Source organism: Taudactylus pleione, unplaced genomic scaffold (assembly GCF_031769625.1).
Source record: "Taudactylus pleione unplaced genomic scaffold, aTauple2 ptg000085l, whole genome shotgun sequence".
Taxonomy (NCBI): Eukaryota; Metazoa; Chordata; class Amphibia; order Anura; family Myobatrachidae; genus Taudactylus; species Taudactylus pleione.
The window spans coordinates 2,084,922-2,103,146 of NW_028284487.1; the positions used below are offsets into that span (position 1 = coordinate 2,084,922).

The 18,225-nt window shown below is 31.4% G+C and overlaps 15 non-coding genes across 15 annotated transcripts; all 15 read left to right on the top strand.

Annotated features, from left to right (window-relative positions):
- The first annotated feature begins 1,067 nt into the window (after positions 1 to 1,067).
- On the top strand, positions 1,068 to 1,140 carry TRNAV-UAC (transfer RNA valine (anticodon UAC)). Its single transcript has one exon. It is a non-coding gene; the product is annotated as a tRNA-Val (tRNA).
- Positions 1,141 to 2,434: 1,294 nt separating this feature from the next.
- On the top strand, positions 2,435 to 2,507 carry TRNAV-UAC (transfer RNA valine (anticodon UAC)). Its single transcript has one exon. It is a non-coding gene; the product is annotated as a tRNA-Val (tRNA).
- A 1,294-nt stretch (positions 2,508 to 3,801) lies between these two features.
- TRNAV-UAC (transfer RNA valine (anticodon UAC)) lies at positions 3,802 to 3,874 on the top strand. The gene has a single exon. It is a non-coding gene; the product is annotated as a tRNA-Val (tRNA).
- A 1,293-nt stretch (positions 3,875 to 5,167) lies between these two features.
- On the top strand, positions 5,168 to 5,240 carry TRNAV-UAC (transfer RNA valine (anticodon UAC)). Its single transcript has one exon. It is a non-coding gene; the product is annotated as a tRNA-Val (tRNA).
- Positions 5,241 to 5,540: 300 nt separating this feature from the next.
- On the top strand, positions 5,541 to 5,613 carry TRNAV-UAC (transfer RNA valine (anticodon UAC)). The gene has a single exon. It is a non-coding gene; the product is annotated as a tRNA-Val (tRNA).
- A 941-nt stretch (positions 5,614 to 6,554) lies between these two features.
- On the top strand, positions 6,555 to 6,627 carry TRNAV-UAC (transfer RNA valine (anticodon UAC)). The gene has a single exon. It is a non-coding gene; the product is annotated as a tRNA-Val (tRNA).
- Positions 6,628 to 7,939: 1,312 nt separating this feature from the next.
- Positions 7,940 to 8,012, top strand: TRNAV-UAC (transfer RNA valine (anticodon UAC)). Its single transcript has one exon. It is a non-coding gene; the product is annotated as a tRNA-Val (tRNA).
- A 1,314-nt stretch (positions 8,013 to 9,326) lies between these two features.
- TRNAV-UAC (transfer RNA valine (anticodon UAC)) lies at positions 9,327 to 9,399 on the top strand. The gene has a single exon. It is a non-coding gene; the product is annotated as a tRNA-Val (tRNA).
- Positions 9,400 to 10,712: 1,313 nt separating this feature from the next.
- On the top strand, positions 10,713 to 10,785 carry TRNAV-UAC (transfer RNA valine (anticodon UAC)). Its single transcript has one exon. It is a non-coding gene; the product is annotated as a tRNA-Val (tRNA).
- Positions 10,786 to 12,099: 1,314 nt separating this feature from the next.
- Positions 12,100 to 12,172, top strand: TRNAV-UAC (transfer RNA valine (anticodon UAC)). Its single transcript has one exon. It is a non-coding gene; the product is annotated as a tRNA-Val (tRNA).
- Positions 12,173 to 13,484: 1,312 nt separating this feature from the next.
- TRNAV-UAC (transfer RNA valine (anticodon UAC)) lies at positions 13,485 to 13,557 on the top strand. The gene has a single exon. It is a non-coding gene; the product is annotated as a tRNA-Val (tRNA).
- A 1,313-nt stretch (positions 13,558 to 14,870) lies between these two features.
- On the top strand, positions 14,871 to 14,943 carry TRNAV-UAC (transfer RNA valine (anticodon UAC)). The gene has a single exon. It is a non-coding gene; the product is annotated as a tRNA-Val (tRNA).
- Positions 14,944 to 16,256: 1,313 nt separating this feature from the next.
- Positions 16,257 to 16,329, top strand: TRNAV-UAC (transfer RNA valine (anticodon UAC)). The gene has a single exon. It is a non-coding gene; the product is annotated as a tRNA-Val (tRNA).
- A 1,313-nt stretch (positions 16,330 to 17,642) lies between these two features.
- On the top strand, positions 17,643 to 17,715 carry TRNAV-UAC (transfer RNA valine (anticodon UAC)). The gene has a single exon. It is a non-coding gene; the product is annotated as a tRNA-Val (tRNA).
- Positions 17,716 to 18,015: 300 nt separating this feature from the next.
- On the top strand, positions 18,016 to 18,088 carry TRNAV-UAC (transfer RNA valine (anticodon UAC)). Its single transcript has one exon. It is a non-coding gene; the product is annotated as a tRNA-Val (tRNA).
- The last annotated feature ends 137 nt before the right edge of the window (positions 18,089 to 18,225 follow it).

Genomic DNA, 18,225 nt, shown 5'->3' on the forward strand with positions numbered 1-18,225 from the left:
GATCATGCACATTTGTGATCTTACAAACTTGGCCGCCCAACATCCACCTATCTTGGTTTCATAGTGTAAGGGTTATCACATCTGCTTTATTCATGGAAGTTCCTTGCTTCAATCCCCAGTGAAACCAGATTTGTCAATAATGAACTTATTCAATCTGGTCCACTTTTAAGAAGCCTTTCCTGCTAATATCCAATGTTAGATGTGTTGTTTGTTCAATTACAAATTCTGTTCTTTCTCTGCTAATGAGAATACATTTTATCCTAAAATCATTTAGCTTTTAACCATAAAAAATATCATAATACAGCAAACAACTGATTAAAGAACTAAAGAAGATTCAATTTATTTTGTTATTGTAAAAGAGATAGGTAACAGTGTCATTTTTTTCTAATTAAAGCTAACATATGAATTGTAGCATCATTCCTAACTACTGTTTTCCCAACCTTTGAAAAAGATGCCACTCAACCCAGTATCACCATGTAGCCCTTTTCCCAGTACTTCAATTTTCACCTGACAATGCCAGTAACCATCCAATGCTGCAGAGCGTTGGTGTGATCAAGTTAATACATTAGAAGCTGCAATCATGTTATGTTGTATTATAACATTCACTCTTAGGTCATCTGTTTTCAATGAAAACAGAAATGTCCAATTTTTATCTGCAAGTTTAGCAAAAATGATGATAAATTTAACATTTGGAATGGTAGTATTTTTGTTAATCTACAAGTTTTTTTTAAGCAGTATACTTGAATTATGTCATTAAAAGGCATTTTATTTCTACAAAGTCTTACCAAAATATGCAAGCAGTTCTTGATAACAAGGCAAGAAAATAGACAGCAAGACAATCTTGTTAAATCTCATGTCAGTAGAATACAAATGTTCAAGTTGCTAGAAATAATGCATATTTTTTTCAAATATAAATATTATTAGCTTGAAAAGCTTTGTAAAATGTTTCATTTGAAATAGATATATACAGGTTTATTTGACATTGTGCTCATTACTCTTTACTAAGTTTTAACTAAAATATTTGATCATGCAAGTTTGACCAACCATGAGAGGGCAGCCTCCATCTTGGTTTCATAGTGTAGTGGTTATCACATCTGCTTTACACGCAGAAGGTCCTGGGTTCAATCCCCAGTGAAATCAAATTTATTAATCATGACCTATACCAACAGGTATACTTTAAGGAAGGCTTTCCTGCTACTGCCCAATGTGAAATATGTTGTTTGTTCACTGCTAATGAGAATACATTTTATCTTAAAAACATTTAGCTTTCAACCATAAAAAACTATCATAATAGAGCAAACAACTGATTAAAGAACTAAAGAAGTTTCAATTTATTTTGTTATTGTATAATAAATTGGTAACAAAGTGATCATGCACATTTGTGATCATATAAACTTGGCCACCCATCATCCACCTATCTTGGTTTCATAGTGTAAGGGTTATCACATCTGCTTTACTCATGGAAGTTCCTGGCTTCAATCCCCAGTGAAACCAGATTTGTCAATAATGAACTTATTCAATCTGGTCCACTTTTAAGAAGCCTTTCCTGCTAATATCCAATGTTAGATGTGTTGTTTGTTCAATTACAAATTCTGTTCTTTCTCTGCTAATGAGAATACATTTTATCCTAAAATCATTTAGCTTTTAACCATAAAAAATATCATAATACAGCAAACAACTGATTAAAGAACTAAAGAAGATTCAATTTATTTTGTTATTGTAAAAGAGATAGGTAACAGTGTCATTTTTTTCTAATTAAAGCTAACATATGAATTGTAGCATCATTCCTAACTACTGTTTTCCCAACCTTTGAAAAAGATGCCACTCAACCCAGTATCACCATGTAGCCCTTTTCCCAGTACTTCAATTTTCACCTGACAATGCCAGTAACCATCCAATGCTGCAGAGCGTTGGTGTGATCAAGTTAATACATTAGAAGCTGCAATCATGTTATGTTGTATTATAACATTCACTCTTAGGTCATCTGTTTTCAATGAAAACAGAAATGTCCAATTTTTATCTGCAAGTTTAGCAAAAATGATGATAAATTTAACATTTGGAATGGTAGTATTTTTGTTAATCTACAAGTTTTTTTTAAGCAGTATACTTGAATTATGTCATTAAAAGGCATTTTATTTCTACAAAGTCTTACCAAAATATGCAAGCAGTTCTTGATAACAAGGCAAGAAAATAGACAGCAAGACAATCTTGTTAAATCTCATGTCAGTAGAATACAAATGTTCAAGTTGCTAGAAATAATGCATATTTTTTTCAAATATAAATATTATTAGCTTGAAAAGCTTTGTAAAATGTTTCATTTGAAATAGATATATACAGGTTTATTTGACATTGTGCTCATTACTCTTTACTAAGTTTTAACTAAAATATTTGATCATGCAAGTTTGACCAACCATGAGAGGGCAGCCTCCATCTTGGTTTCATAGTGTAGTGGTTATCACATCTGCTTTACACGCAGAAGGTCCTGGGTTCAATCCCCAGTGAAATCAAATTTATTAATCATGACCTATACCAACAGGTATACTTTAAGGAAGGCTTTCCTGCTACTGCCCAATGTGAAATATGTTGTTTGTTCACTGCTAATGAGAATACATTTTATCTTAAAAACATTTAGCTTTCAACCATAAAAAACTATCATAATAGAGCAAACAACTGATTAAAGAACTAAAGAAGTTTCAATTTATTTTGTTATTGTATAATAAATTGGTAACAAAGTGATCATGCACATTTGTGATCATATAAACTTGGCCACCCATCATCCACCTATCTTGGTTTCATAGTGTAAGGGTTATCACATCTGCTTTACTCATGGAAGTTCCTGGCTTCAATCCCCAGTGAAACCAGATTTGTCAATAATGAACTTATTCAATCTGGTCCACTTTTAAGAAGCCTTTCCTGCTAATATCCAATGTTAGATGTGTTGTTTGTTCAATTACAAATTCTGTTCTTTCTCTGCTAATGAGAATACATTTTATCCTAAAATCATTTAGCTTTTAACCATAAAAAATATCATAATACAGCAAACAACTGATTAAAGAACTAAAGAAGATTCAATTTATTTTGTTATTGTAAAAGAGATAGGTAACAGTGTCATTTTTTTCTAATTAAAGCTAACATATGAATTGTAGCATCATTCCTAACTACTGTTTTCCCAACCTTTGAAAAAGATGCCACTCAACCCAGTATCACCATGTAGCCCTTTTCCCAGTACTTCAATTTTCACCTGACAATGCCAGTAACCATCCAATGCTGCAGAGCGTTGGTGTGATCAAGTTAATACATTAGAAGCTGCAATCATGTTATGTTGTATTATAACATTCACTCTTAGGTCATCTGTTTTCAATGAAAACAGAAATGTCCAATTTTTATCTGCAAGTTTAGCAAAAATGATGATAAATTTAACATTTGGAATGGTAGTATTTTTGTTAATCTACAAGTTTTTTTTAAGCAGTATACTTGAATTATGTCATTAAAAGGCATTTTATTTCTACAAAGTCTTACCAAAATATGCAAGCAGTTCTTGATAACAAGGCAAGAAAATAGACAGCAAGACAATCTTGTTAAATCTCATGTCAGTAGAATACAAATGTTCAAGTTGCTAGAAATAATGCATATTTTTTTCAAATATAAATATTATTAGCTTGAAAAGCTTTGTAAAATGTTTCATTTGAAATAGATATATACAGGTTTATTTGACATTGTGCTCATTACTCTTTACTAAGTTTTAACTAAAATATTTGATCATGCAAGTTTGACCAACCATGAGAGGGCAGCCTCCATCTTGGTTTCATAGTGTAGTGGTTATCACATCTGCTTTACACGCAGAAGGTCCTGGGTTCAATCCCCAGTGAAATCAAATTTATTAATCATGACCTATACCAACAGGTATACTTTAAGGAAGGCTTTCCTGCTACTGCCCAATGTGAAATATGTTGTTTGTTCACTGCTAATGAGAATACATTTTATCTTAAAAACATTTAGCTTTCAACCATAAAAAACTATCATAATAGAGCAAACAACTGATTAAAGAACTAAAGAAGTTTCAATTTATTTTGTTATTGTATAATAAATTGGTAACAAAGTGATCATGCACATTTGTGATCATATAAACTTGGCCACCCATCATCCACCTATCTTGGTTTCATAGTGTAAGGGTTATCACATCTGCTTTACTCATGGAAGTTCCTGGCTTCAATTCCCAGTGAAAACAGATTTGTCAATACTGAACTTATTCTATCTGGTCCACTTTTAAGAAGCCTTTCCTACTAATATCCAATGTTAGATGTGTTGTTTGTTCAATTATAAACTCTATTCTTTCTCTGCTAATGAGAATACATTTTATCCTAAAATCATTTAGCTTTTAACCATAAAAAATATCATAATACAGCAAACAACTGATTAAAGAACTAAAGAAGTTTCAATTTATTTTGTTATTGTAAAAGAGATAGGTAACAGTGTCATTTTTTTCTAATTAAAGCTAACATATGAATTGTAGCATCATTTCTAACTACTGTTTTCCCAACCTTTGAAAAAGATGCCACTCAACCCAGTATCACCATGTAGCCCTTTTCCCAGTACTTTAATTTTCACCTGACAATGCCAGTAACCATCCAATGCTGCAGAGGGTTGGTGTGATCAAGTTAATACATTAGAAGCTGCAATCATGTTATGTTGTATTATAACATTCACTCTTAGGTCATCTGTTTTCAATGAAAACAGAAATGTCCAATTTTTATCTGCAAGTTTAGCAAAAATGATGATAAATTTAACATTTGGAATGGTAGTATTTTTGTTAATCTACAAGTTTTTTTTAAGCAGTATACTTGAATTATGTCATTAAAAGGCATTTTATTTCTACAAAGTCTTACCAAAATATGCAAGCAGTTCTTGATAGCAAGGCAAGAAAATAGATAGCAAGACAATCTTGTTAAATCTCATGTCAGTAGAATACAAATGTTCAAGTTGCTAGAAATAATGCATATTTTTTTCAAATATAAATATTATTAGCTTGAAAAACTTTGTAAAATGTTCATTTGAAATAGATATATACAGGTTTATTTGACATTGTGCTCATTACTCTTTACTAAGTTTTAACAAAAATTTTTGATCTTGCAAGTTTGACCAACCATGTGAGGACAGCTTCCGTCTTGGTTTCATAGTCTAGTGGTTATCACATCTGCTTTACACGCAGAAGGTCCAGGGTTCAATCCCCAGTGAAATCATATTTATTAATAATGACCTATACCAACAGGTATACTTTAAGGAAGGCTTTCCTGCTACTGCCCAATGTGAAATATGTTGTTTGTTCACTTACAAACTGTTTCTTCACTGCTAATGAGAATACATTTTATCTTAAAAACATTTAGCTTTCAACCATAAAAAACTATCATAATAGAGCAAACAACTGATTAAAGAACTAAAGAAGTTTCAATTTATTTTGTTATTGTATAATAAATTGGTAACAAAGTGATCATGCACATTTGTGATCATACAAACTTGGCCACCCATAAGCCTCTCATCTTGGTTTCATAGTGTAAGGGTTATCACATCTGCTTTACGCGTGGAAGGTCCTGGGTTCAATCCCCAGTGAAACCAGATTTGTCAATACTGAACTTATTCAATCAGTTCCACTTTTAAGAAGCCTTTTCTACTAATATCCAATGTTAGATGTGTTGTTTGTTCAATTATAAACTCTATTCTTTCTCTGCTAATGAGAATACATTTTATCCTAAAATCATTTAGCTTTTAACCATAAAAAATATCATAATACAGCAAACAACTGATTAAAGAACTATAGAAGTTTCAATTTATTTTGTTATTGTAAAAGAGATTGGTAACAAAGTGTCATTTTTTTCTACTTAAAGCTAACATATGAATTGTAGCATCATTTCTAACTACTGTTTTCCAACCATTGAAAAAGATGCCACTCAACCCAGTATCTCCATGTAGCCATTTTTCCCAGTACTTCAATTTTCACCTGACAATGCCAGCAACCATCCAATGCTGCAGAGCGTTGGTGTGATCAAGTTAATACATTAGAAGCTGCAATCATGTTATGTTGTATTATAACATTCACTCTTAGGTCATCTGTTTTCAATGAAAACAGAAATGTCTAATTTTTATCTGCAAGTTTAGCAAAAATGATGATAAATTTAACATTTAGAATGGTAGTATTTTTGTTAATCTACAAGTTTTTTTTAAGCAGTATACTTGAATTATGTCATTAAAAGGCATTTTATTTCTACAAAGTCTTACCAAAATATGCAAGCAGCTCTTGATAACAAGGCAAGAAAATACATAGCAAGACAATCTTGTTAAATCTCATGTCAGTAGAATACAAATGTTCAAGTTGCTAGAAATAATGCATATTTTTTTCAAATATAAATATTATTAGCTTGAAAAACTTTGTAAAATGTTCATTTGAAATAGATATATACAGGTTTATTTGACATTGTGCTCATTACTCTTTACTAAGTTTTAACTAAAATTTTTGATCTTGCAAGTTTGACCAACCATGTAAGGACAGCCTCCGTCTTGGTTTCATAGTGTAGTGGTTATCACATCTGCTTTACATGCAGAAGGTCCTGGGTTCAATCCCCAGTGAAATCATATTTATTAATAATGACCTATACCAACAGGTATACTTTAAGGAAGGCTTTCCTGCTACTGCCCAATGTGAAATATGTTGTTTGTTCTCTTACAAACTGTTTCTTCACTGCTAATGAGAATACATTTTATCTTAAAAACATTTAGCTTTCAACCATAAAAAACTATCATAATAGAGCAAACAACTGATTAAAGAACTAAAGAAGTTTCAATTTATTTTGTTATTGTATAATAAATTGGTAACAAAGTGATCATGCACCTTTGTGATCATACAAACTTGGCCACCCATCATCCACCTATCTTGGTTTCATAGTGTAAGGGTTATCACATCTGCTTTACTCATGGAAGTTCCTGGCTTCAATCCCCAGTGAAACCAGATTTGTCAATACTGAACTTATTCTATCTGGTCCACTTTTAAGAAGCCTTTCCTACTAATATCCAATGTTAGATGTGTTGTTTGTTCAATTATAAACTCTATTATTTCTCTGCTAATGAGAATACATTTTATCCTAAAATCATATAGCTTTTAACCATAAAAAATATCATAATACAGCAAACAACTGATTAAAGAACTAAAGAAGTTTCAATTTATTTTGTTATTGTAAAAGAGATAGGTAACAGTGTCATTTTTTTCTAATTAAAGCTAACATATGAGTTGTAGCATCATTTCTAACTACTGTTTTCTCAACCTTTGAAAAAGATGCCACTCAACCCAGTATCACCATGTAGCCCTTTTCCCAGTTCTTCAATTTTCTCCTGACAATGCCAGTAACCATCCAATGCTGCAGAGGGTTGGTGTGATCAAGTTAATACATTAGAAGCTGCAATCATGTTATGTTGTATTATAACATTCACTCTTAGGTCATCTGTTTTCAATGAAAACAGAAATGTCCAATTTTTATCTGCAAGTTTAGCAAAAATGATGATAAATTTAACATTTGGAATGGTAGTATTTTTGTTAATCTACAAATTTTTTTTAAGCAGTATACTTGAATTATGTCATTAAAAGGCATTTTATTTCTACAAAGTCTTACCAAAATATGCAAGCAGCTCTTGATAACAAGGCAAGAAAATACATAGCAAGACAATCTTGTTAAATCTCATGTCAGTAGAATACAAATGTTCAAGTTGCTAGAAATAATGCATATTTTTTTCAAATATAAATATTATTAGCTTGAAAATCTTTGTAAAATGTTCATTTGAAATAGATATATACAGGTTTATTTGACATTGTGCTCATTACTCTTTACTAAGTTGTAACTAAAATTTTTGATCTTGCAAGTTTGACCAACCATGTGAGAGCAGCCTCCGTCTTGGTTTCATAGTGTAGTGGTTATCACATCTGCTTTACACGCAGAAGGTCCTGGGTTCAATCCCCAGTGAAATCATATTTATTAATAATGACCTATACCAACAGGTATACTTTAAGGAAGGCTTTCCTGCTACTGCCCAATGTGAAATATGTTGTTTGTTCACTTACAAACTGTTTCTTCACTGCTAATGAGAATACATTTTATCTTAAAAACATTTAGCTTTCAACCATAAAAAACTATCATAATAGAGCAAACAGCTGATTGAAGAACTAAAGAAGTTTCAATTTATTTTGTTATTGTATAATAAATTGGTAACAAAGTGATCATGCACATTTGTGATCATACAAACTTGGCCACCCATGATCCACTCATCTTGGTTTCATAGCGTAAGGGTTATCACATTTGCTTTACTCGTGGAAAGTGCTGGGTTCAATCCCCAGTGAAACCAAATTTGTCAATACTGAACTTATTCTATCTGGTCCACTTTTTAGAAGCCTTTCCTACTAATATCCAATGTTAGATGTGTTGTTTGTTCAATTATAAACTCTATTCTTTCTCTGCTAATGAGAATACATTTTATCCTAAAATCATTTAGCTTTTAACCATAAAAAATATCATAATACAGCAAACAACTGATTAAAGAACTAAAGAAGTTTCAATTTATTTTGTCATTGTAAAAGAGATAGGTAACAGTGTCATTTTTTTCTAATTAAAGCTAACATATGAATTGTAGCATCATTTCTAACTACTGTTTTCCCAACCTTTGAAAAAGATGCCACTCAACCCAGTATCACCATGTAGCCCTTTTCCCAGTACTTCAATTTTCACCTGACAATGCCAGTAACCATCCAATGCTGCAGAGGGTTGGTGTGATCAAGTTAATACATTAGAAGCTGCAATCATGTTATGTTGTATTATAACATTCACTCTTAGGTCATCTGTTTTCAATGAAAACAGAAATGTCCAATTTTTATCAGCAAGTTTAGCAAAAATGATGATAAATTTAACATTTGGAATGGTAGTATTTTTGTTAATCTACAAATTTTTTTTTTAAGCAGTATACTTGAATTATGTAATTAAAAGGCATTTTATTTCTACAAAGTCTTACCAAAATATGCAAGCAGTTCTTGATAACAAGGCAAGAAAATAGATAGCAAGACAATCTTGTTAAATCTCATGTCAGTAGAATACAAATGCTCAAGTTGCTAGAAATAATGCATATTTTTTTCAAATATAAATATAATTAGCTTGTAAAACTTTGTAAAATGTTCATTTGAAATAGATATATACAGGTTTATTTGACATTGTGCTCATTACTCTTTACTAAGTTTTAACTAAAATTTTTGATCTTGCAAGTTTGACCAACCATGTGAGGACAGCTTCCGTCTTGGTTTCAGAGTCTAGTGGTTATCACATCTGCTTTACACGCAGAAGGTCCTGGGTTCAATCCCCAGTGAAATCATATTTATTAATAATGACCTATACCAACAGGTATACTTTAAGGAAGGCTTTCCTGCTACTGCCCAATGTGAAATATGTTGTTTGTTCACTTACAAACTGTTTCTTCACTGCTAATGAGAGTAAATTTTATCTTAAAAACATTTAGCTTTCAACCATAAAAAACTATCATAATAGAGCAAACAACTGATTAAAGAACTAAAGAAGTTTCAATTTATTTTGTTATTGTATAATAAATGGGTAACAAAGTGATCATGCACATTTGTGATCTTACAAACTTGGCCGCCCAACATCCACCTATCTTGGTTTCATAGTGTAAGGGTTATCACATCTGCTTTATTCATGGAAGTTCCTTCCTTCAATCCCCAGTGAAACCAGATTTGTCAATAATGAACTTATTCAATCTGGTCCACTTTTAAGAAGCCTTTCCTGCTAATATCCAATGTTAGATGTGTTGTTTGTTCAATTACAAACTCTGTTCTTTCTCTGCTAATGAGAATACATTTTATCCTAAAATCATTTAGCTTTTAACCATAAAAAATATCATAATACAGCAAACAACTGATTAAAGAACTAAAGAAGATTCAATTTATTTTGTTATTGTAAAAGAGATAGGTAACAGTGTCATTTTTTTCTAATTAAAGCTAACATATGAATTGTAGCATCATTCCTAACTACTGTTTTCCCAACCTTTGAAAAAGATGCCACTCAACCCAGTATCACCATGTAGCCCTTTTCCCAGTACTTCAATTTTCACCTGACAATGCCAGTAACCATCCAATGCTGCAGAGCGTTGGTGTGATCAAGTTAATACATTAGAAGCTGCAATCATGTTATGTTGTATTATAACATTCACTCTTAGGTCATCTGTTTTCAATGAAAACAGAAATGTCCAATTTTTATCTGCAAGTTTAGCAAAAATGATGATAAATTTAACATTTGGAATGGTAGTATTTTTGTTAATCTAGAAGTTTTTTTTAAGCAGTATACTTGAATTATGTCATTAAAAGGCATTTTATTTCTACAAAGTCTTACCAAAATATGCAAGCAGTTCTTGATAACAAGGCAAGAAAATAGACAGCAAGACAATCTTGTTAAATCTCATGTCAGTAGAATACAAATGTTCAAGTTGCTAGAAATAATGCATATTTTTTTCAAATATAAATATTATTAGCTTGGAAAGCTTTGTAAAATGTTTCATTTGAAATAGATATATACAGGTTTATTTGACATTGTGCTCATTACTCTTTACTAAGTTTTAACTAAAATATTTGATCATGCAAGTTTGACCAACCATGTGAGGGCAGCCTCCATCTTGGTTTCATAGTGTAGTGGTTATCACATCTGCTTTACACGCAGAAGGTCCTGGGTTCAATCCCCAGTGAAATCAAATTTATTAATCATGACCTATACCAACAGGTATACTTTAAGGAAGGCTTTCCTGCTACTGCCCAATGTGAAATATGTTGTTTGTTCACTTACAAACTGTTTCTTCACTGCTAATGAGAATACATTTTATCTTAAAAACATTTAGCTTTCAACCATAAAAAACTATCATAATAGAGCAAACAGCTGATTGAAGAACTAAAGAAGTTTCAATTTATTTTGTTATTGTATAATAAATTGGTAACAAAGTGATCATGCACATTTGTGATCATACAAACTTGGCCACCCATAAGCCTCTCATCTTGGTTTCATAGTGTAAGGGTTATCACATCTGCTTTACTCGTGGAAGGTCCTGGGTTCAATCTCCAGTGAAACCAGATTTGTCAATACTGAACTTATTCAATAAGGTCTACTTTTAAGAAGCCTTTTCTACTAATATCCAATGTTAGATGTGTTGTTTGTTCAATTATAAACTCTATTCTTTCTCTGCTAATGAGAATACATTTTATCCTAAAATCATTTAGCTTTTAACCATAAAAAATATCATAATACAGCAAACAACTGATTAAAGAACTATAGAAGTTTCAATTTATTTTGTTATTGTAAAAGAGATTGGTAACAAAGTGTCATTTTTTTCTATTTAAAGCTAACATATGAATTGTAGCATCATTTCTAACTACTGTTTTCCAACCATTGAAAAAGATGCCACTCAACCCAGTATCTCCATGTAGCCATTTTTCCCAGTACTTCAATTTTCACCTGACAATGCCAGCAACCATCCAATGCTGCAGAGCGTTGGTGTGATCAAGTTAATACATTAGAAGCTGCAATCATGTTATGTTGTATTATAACATTCACTCTTAGGTCATCTGTTTTCAATGAAAACAGAAATGTCTAATTTTTATCTGCAAGTTTAGCAAAAATGATGATAAATTTAACATTTAGAATGGTAGTATTTTTGTTAATCTACAAATTTTTTTTAAGCAGTATACTTGAATTATGTCATTAAAAGGCATTTTATTTCTACAAAGTCTTACCAAAATATGCAAGCAGCTCTTGATAACAAGGCAAGAAAATAGATAGCAAGACAATCTTGTTAAATCTCATGTCAGTAGAATACAAATGTTCAAGTTGCTAGAAATAATGCATATTTTTTTCAAATATAAATATTATTAGCTTGAAAAACTTTGTAAAATGTTCATTTGAAATAGATATATACAGGTTTATTTGACATTGTGCTCATTACTCTTTACTAAGTTTTAACTAAAATTTTTGATCTTGCAAGTTTGACCAACCATGTGAGGACAGCCTCCGTCTTGGTTTCATAGTGTAGTGGTTATCACATCTGCTTTACACGCAGAAGGTCCTGGGTTCAATCCCCAGTGAAATCATATTTATTAATAATGACCTATACCAACAGGTATACTTTAAGGAAGGCTTTCCTGCTACTGCCCAATGTGAAATATGTTGTTTGTTCACTTACAAACTGTTTCTTCACTGCTAATGAGAATACATTTTATCTTAAAAACATTTAGCTTTCAACCATAAAAAACTATCATAATAGAGCAAACAACTGATTAAAGAACTAAAGAAGTTTCAATTTATTTTGTTATTGTATAATAAATTGGTAACAAAGTGATCATGCACCTTTGTGATCATACAAACTTGGCCACCCATCATCCACCTATCTTGGTTTCATAGTGTAAGGGTTATCACATCTGCTTTACTCATGGAAGTTCCTGGCTTCAATCCCCAGTGAAACCAGATTTGTCAATACTGAACTTATTCTATCTGGTCCACTTTTAAGAAGCCTTTCCTACTAATATCCAATGTTAGATGTGTTGTTTGTTCAATTATAAACTCTATTATTTCTCTGCTAATGAGAATACATTTTATCCTAAAATCATATAGCTTTTAACCATAAAAAATATCATAATACAGCAAACAACTGATTAAAGAACTAAAGAAGTTTCAATTTATTTTGTTATTGTAAAAGAGATAGGTAACAGTGTCATTTTTTTCTAATTAAAGCTAACATATGAGTTGTAGCATCATTTCTAACTACTGTTTTCTCAACCTTTGAAAAAGATGCCACTCAACCCAGTATCACCATGTAGCCCTTTTCCCAGTTCTTCAATTTTCTCCTGACAATGCCAGTAACCATCCAATGCTGCAGAGGGTTGGTGTGATCAAGTTAATACATTAGAAGCTGCAATCATGTTATGTTGTATTATAACATTCACTCTTAGGTCATCTGTTTTCAATGAAAACAGAAATGTCCAATTTTTATCTGCAAGTTTAACAAAAATGATGATAAATTTAACATTTGGAATGGTAGTATTTTTGTTAATCTACAAATTTTTTTTAAGCAGTATACTTGAATTATGTCATTAAAAGGCATTTTATTTCTACAAAGTCTTACCAAAATATGCAAGCAGCTCTTGATAACAAGGCAAGAAAATACATAGCAAGACAATCTTGTTAAATCTCATGTCAGTAGAATACAAATGTTCAAGTTGCTAGAAATAATGCATATTTTTTTCAAATATAAATATTATTAGCTTGAAAATCTTTGTAAAATGTTCATTTGAAATAGATATATACAGGTTTATTTGACATTGTGCTCATTACTCTTTACTAAGTTGTAACTAAAATTTTTGATCTTGCAAGTTTGACCAACCATGTGAGGACATTCTCCGTCTTGGTTTCATAGTGTAGTGGTTATCACATCTGCTTTACACGCAGAAGGTCCTGGGTTCAATCCCCAGTGAAATCATATTTATTAATAATGACCTATACCAACAGGTATACTTTAAGGAAGGCTTTCCTGCTACTGCCCAATGTGAAATATGTTGTTTGTTCACTTACAAACTGTTTCTTCACTGCTAATGAGAATACATTTTATCTTAAAAACATTTAGCTTTCAACCATAAAAAACTATCATAATAGAGCAAACAGCTGATTGAAGAACTAAAGAAGTTTCAATTTATTTTGTTATTGTATAATAAATGGGTAACAAAGTGATCATGCACATTTGTGATCTTACAAACTTGGCCGCCCAACATCCACCTATCTTGGTTTCATAGTGTAAGGGTTATCACATCTGCTTTATTCATGGAAGTTCCTTGCTTCAATCCCCAGTGAAACCAGATTTGTCAATAATGAACTTTTTCAATCTGGTCCACTTTTAAGAAGCCTTTCCTGCTAATATCCAATGTTAGATGTGTTGTTTGTTCAATTACAAACTCTGTTCTTTCTCTGCTAATGAGAATACATTTTATCCTAAAATCATTTAGCTTTTAACCATAAAAAATATCATAATACAGCAAACAACTGATTAAAGAACTAAAGAAGATTCAATTTATTTTGTTATTGTAAAAGAGATAGGTAACAGTGTCATTTTTTTCTAATTAAAGCTAACATATGAATTGTAGCATCATTCCTAACTACTGTTTTCCCAACCTTTGAAAAAGATGCCACTCAACCCAGTATCACCATGTAGCCCTTTTCCCAGTACTTCAATTTTCACCTGACAATGCCAGTAACCATCCAATGCTGCAGAGCGTTGGTGTGATCAAGTTAATACATTAGAAGCTGCAATCATGTTATGTTGTATTATAACATTCACTCTTAGGTCATCTGTTTTCAATGAAAACAGAAATGTCCAATTTTTATCTGCAAGTTTAGCAAAAATGATGATAAATTTAACATTTGGAATGGTAGTATTTTTGTTAATCTACAAGTTTTTTTTAAGCAGTATACTTGAATTATGTCATTAAAAGGCATTTTATTTCTACAAAGTCTTACCAAAATATGCAAGCAGTTCTTGATAACAAGGCAAGAAAATAGACAGCAAGACAATCTTGTTAAATCTCATGTCAGTAGAATACAAATGTTCAAGTTGCTAGAAATAATGCATATTTTTTTCAAATATAAATATTATTAGCTTGAAAAGCTTTGTAAAATGTTTCATTTGAAATAGATATATACAGGTTTATTTGACATTGTGCTCATTACTCTTTACTAAGTTTTAACTAAAATATTTGATCATGCAAGTTTGACCAACCATGTGAGGGCAGCCTCCATCTTGGTTTCATAGTGTAGTGGTTATCACATCTGCTTTACATGCAGAAGGTCCTGGGTTCAATCCCCAGTGAAATCAAATTTATTAATCATGACCTATACCAACAGGTATACTTTAAGGAAGGCTTTCCTGCTACTGCCCAATGTGAAATATGTTGTTTGTTCACTTGCAAACTGTTTCTTCACTGCTAATGAGAATACATTTTATCTTAAAAACATTTAGCTTTCAACCATAAAAAACTATCATAATAGAGCAAACAGCTGATTGAAGAACTAAAGAAGTTTCAATTTATTTTGTTATTGTATAATAAATTGGTAACAAAGTGATCATGCACATTTGTGATCATACAAACTTGGCCACCCATAAGCCTCTCATCTTGGTTTCATAGTGTAAGGGTTATCACATCTGCTTTACTCGTGGAAGGTCCTGGGTTCAATCTCCAGTGAAACCAGATTTGTCAATACTGAACTTATTCAATAAGGTCTACTTTTAAGAAGCCTTTCCTACTAATATCCAATGTTAGATGTGTTGTTTGTTCAATTATAAACTCTATTCTTTCTCTGCTAATGAGAATACATTTTATCCTAAAATCATTTAGCTTTTAACCATAAAAAATATCATAATACAGCAAACAACTGATTAAAGAACTATAGAAGTTTCAATTTATTTTGTTATTGTAAAAGAGATTGGTAACAAAGTGTCATTTTTTTCTATTTAAAGCTAACATATGAATTGTAGCATCATTTCTAACTACTGTTTTCCAACCATTGAAAAAGATGCCACTCAACCCAGTATCTCCATGTAGCCATTTTTCCCAGTACTTCAATTTTCACCTGACAATGCCAGCAACCATCCAATGCTGCAGAGCGTTGGTGTGATCAAGTTAATACATTAGAAGCTGCAATCATGTTATGTTGTATTATAACATTCACTCTTAGGTCATCTGTTTTCAATGAAAACAGAAATGTCTAATTTTTATCTGCAAGTTTAGCAAAAATGATGATAAATTTAAGATTTAGAATGGTAGTATTTTTGTTAATCTACAAGTTTTTTTTAAGCAGTATACTTGAATTATGTCATTAAAAGGCATTTTATTTCTACAAAGTCTTACCAAATATGCAAGCAGCTCTTGATAACAAGGCAAGAAAATACATAGCAAGACAATCTTGTTAAATCTCATGTCAGTAGAATACAAATGTTCAAGTTGCTAGAAATAATGCATATTTTTTTCAAATATAAATATTATTAGCTTGAAAAACTTTGTAAAATGTTCATTTGAAATAGATATATACAGGTTTATTTGACATTGTGCTCATTACTCTTTACTAAGTTTTAACTAAAATTTTTGATCTTGCAAGTTTGACCAACCATGTGAGGACAGCCTCCGTCTTGGTTTCATAGTGTAGTGGTTATCACATCTGCTTTACATGCAGAAGGTCCTGGGTTCAATCCCCAGTGAAATCATATTTATTAATAATGACCTATACCAACAGGTATACTTTAAGGAAGGCTTTCCTGCTACTGCCCAATGTGAAAGATGTTGTTTGTTCACTTACAAACTGTTTCTTCACTGCTAATGAGAATACATTTTATCTTAAAAACATTTAGCTTTCAACCATAAAAAACTATCATAATAGAGCAAACAACTGATTAAAGAACTAAAGAAGTTTCAATTTATTTTGTTATTGTATAATAAATTGGTAACAAAGTGATCATGCACATTTGTGATCATACAAACTTGGCCACCCATCATCCACCTATCTTGGTTTCATAGTGTAAGGGTTATCACATCTGCTTTACTCATGGAAGTTCCTGGCTTCAATCCCCAGTGAAACCAGATTTGTCAATACTGAACTTATTCTATCTGGTCCACTTTTAAGAAGCCTTTCCTACTAATATCCAATGTTAGATGTGTTGTTTGTTCAATTATAAACTCTATTCATTCTCTGCTAATGAGAATACATTTTATCCTAAAATCATTTAGCTTTTAACCATAAAAAATATCATAATACAGCAAACAACTGATTAAAGAACTAAAGAAGTTTCAATTTATTTTGTTATTGTAAAAGAGATAGGTAACAGTGTCATTTTTTTCTAATTAAAGCTAACATATGAATTGTAGCATCATTTCTAACTACTGTTTTCCCAACATTTGAAAAAGATGCCACTCAACCCAGTATCACCATGTAGCCCTTTTCCCAGTACTTTAATTTTCACCTGACAATGCCAGTAACCATCCAATGCTGCAGAGGGTTGGTGTGATCAAGTTAATACATTAGAAGCTGCAATCATGTTATGTTGTATTATAACATTCACTCTTAGGTCATCTGTTTTCAATGAAAACAGAAATGTCCAATTTTTATCTGCAAGTTTAGCAAAAATGATGATAAATTTAACATTTGGAATGGTAGTATTTTTGTTAATCTACAAGTTTTTTTTAAGCAGTATACTTGAATTATGTCATTAAAAGGCATTTTATTTCTACAAAGTCTTACCAAAATATGCAAGCAGTTCTTGATAACAAGGCAAGAAAATAGACAGCAAGACAATCTTGTTAAATCTCATGTAAATAGAATACAAATGTTCAAGTTGCTAGAAATAATGCATATTTGTTTCAAATATAAATATTATTAGCTTGAAAAGCTTTGTAAAATGTTTCATTTGAAATAGATATATACAGGTTTATTTGACATTGTGCTCATTACTCTTTACTAAGTTTTAACTAAAATATTTGATCATGCAAGTTTGACCAACCATGTGAGGATAGCCTCCATCTTGGTTTCATAGTGTAGTGGTTATCACATCTGCTTTACACGCAGAAGGTCCTGGGTTCAATCCCCAGTGAAATCAAATTTATTAATCATGACCTATACCAACAGGTATACTTTAAGGAAGGCTTTCCTGCTACTGCCCAATGTGAAATATGTTGTTTGTTCACTTACAAACTGTTTCTTCACTGCTAATGAGAATACATTTTATCTTAAAAACATTTAGCTTTCAACCATAAAAAACTATCATAATAGAGCAAACAACTGATTAAAGAACTAAAGAAGTTTCAATTTATTTTGTTATTGTATAATAAATTGGTAACAAAGTGATCATGCACATTTGTGATCATACAAACTTGGCCACCCATGAGCCTCTCATCTTGGTTTCATAGTGTAAGGGTTATCACATCTGCTTTACTCGTGGAAGGTTCTGGGTTCAATCCCCAGTGAAACCAGATTTGTCAATACTGAACTTATTCAATCAGTTCCACTTTTAAGAAGCCTTTTCTACTAATATCCAATGTTAAATGTGTTGTTTGTTCAATTATAAACTCTATTCTTTCTCTGCTAATGAGAATACATTTTATCCTAA